Source organism: Bos indicus, chromosome 24 (assembly GCF_029378745.1).
Source record: "Bos indicus isolate NIAB-ARS_2022 breed Sahiwal x Tharparkar chromosome 24, NIAB-ARS_B.indTharparkar_mat_pri_1.0, whole genome shotgun sequence".
Taxonomy (NCBI): domain Eukaryota; kingdom Metazoa; phylum Chordata; class Mammalia; order Artiodactyla; family Bovidae; genus Bos; species Bos indicus.
This window is the reverse complement of record NC_091783.1, coordinates 58,548,518-58,550,541: the sequence shown is the minus strand read 5'-3', so window position 1 is coordinate 58,550,541 and position 2,024 is coordinate 58,548,518.

Below are 2,024 nucleotides of genomic sequence, written 5' to 3'. Positions count from 1 at the left end.
AGGCAAGTCAACGTCACTAGACCTCGATCCTCAGTACACACTCGTATCACATCAGCAAGCTGAGTGACACACCCAGAGGCGCATGGCAGCTCCAAGGCTGACCACCAAAAACCAAAACGTGGGTGGTGGCCCAATCCCTAGAAAATAGGAACTTTTCGCAAAATATTTGGAATTGCCCTGTTCATTAGTCTATGAAATTACCCAGCCCATGAAAGCTAACCACACGACATTTCAAGGCTGCATTCGCCCTCTGCAACAGCCCACCCTGTCTGTGGAGTGTGACTCTCCCAAGCCTACTCTTGCTTTCTGAGATGGTCCAGACTCTGTCTGTGGAGAGTATTTCTCTCTAGATAAATGCTCTTCTTACCTATCACTTAGTCTATCACGCAGTTCTTTCTGCGATGAGACAGTAAGAACCTGAGCTTCCGTAGGTCCTGAAACCAGGTATGTGGTCTCAGCTGGAAGACTGTGGGTTTCGCCAGGTTTGAGTCCTGGCATGTGGATTCAAGCCTCAGTCTGAGATGAAGGGTTTCAGTTATAGATACATAGTTGCTTACCCAATGGCGGCTCCAATTCAGTCATAACAATCCAGTTTCTTATCTTCCCAGTCTCTCCCCAGGCAGCATGCCCACGTGACCCCTTTTGGCCTGGGGACCTTAGTGAGAGTCAGCTTGTGATGGCTTCTGGGAGAGCGTCTGCCGTCACGGCAAAGGAGCCAACATGGATGGTGCCGCCTTCCCACCTCCTTCCTGCCTTGAACGCACATTCCACCCAGCTCTGGCACCATCTTGCAACCATGAAAGAAAGGCAAGAAATACACAGAGATGTCAGCCCTGACATTGCTGAGATGGGAAATTATCATTAGTGTCCGCCTCTGTCCTGTTACATGTGACAGGTCAACTCCTGTTTAAACCGCATTTGTTTTAAACCGCTGTGAATAAGGTTTTTCTTACAGCCAGATAAACCCCTAACCAATATGGGAGGTTCTGGAAAAGGAGACGGGAACATATTGAAAGCAAATGTCATGTTTCATGTTTCTCTAACCAGAGCCAACAAACAGAATTTGTCTACAAACAGCGTTCACCACTTTTCTCGGATTTGCCAGGAGTCTTCTGGGGCTTCTCACAGCCTCGCCCTGCTGCCGGTTGTTGCCCAAGGAATATGGGTTGAAATCCTTTCTCTGCCACTTTCTGCCTGGCTTGGGCAAAAACCTCTCTATGCCTCAGTTTCCTCACTTATAAAACGTAGAAATTGTAAGGATATTTTTTTAAGCTAGGGGGAAAAACCTTGAAGCATGCTCCTAGGCATATATCCAGAGAAAATCATAGTTGGAAGATATATACACCTCAGTGTTCATTGCAGAACTCTTTACAATAGCCAAGACATGGAAGCAATCTAAGTGTCCATCAGCAGAGGACTGGATAAAGAAGATGTGGCACCTATATATAATGGAATATTCAGTTCAGTGCAGTTCAGTCTCTCATTCATATCCGACTCTTTGCGACCCCATGAATCAGAGCAGGCCAGGCCTCCCTGTCCATTACCAACTCCCGGAGTTCACTCAGACACACATCCATCGAGTCAGTGATGCCATTCAGCCATCTCATCCTCTGTCTTCCCCTTCTCCTCCTGCCCCCAATCCCTCCCAGCATCAGAGTCTTTTCCAATGAGTCAACTCTTCGCAAGAGGTGGCCAAAGTACTGGAGTTTCAGCTTTAGCATCAATCCTTTCAATGAACACCCAGGACTGATGTCCTTTAGAATGGATTAGTTGGATCTCCTTGCAGTCCAAGGGACTCTCAAGAGTCTTCTCCAACACTACAGTTCAAAAGCATCAGTTCTTCGGTGCTCAGCTTTCTTCACAGTCCAACTCTCACATCCATACATGACCACTGGAAAAACTATAGCCTTGACTAGACAGACCTTTGTTGGCAAAGTAATGTTTCTGCTTTTCAATATGCTATCTAGGTTGGTCATAACTTTCCTTCCAAGGAGTAAGCGTCTTTTAATTTCATAGCTGCAATC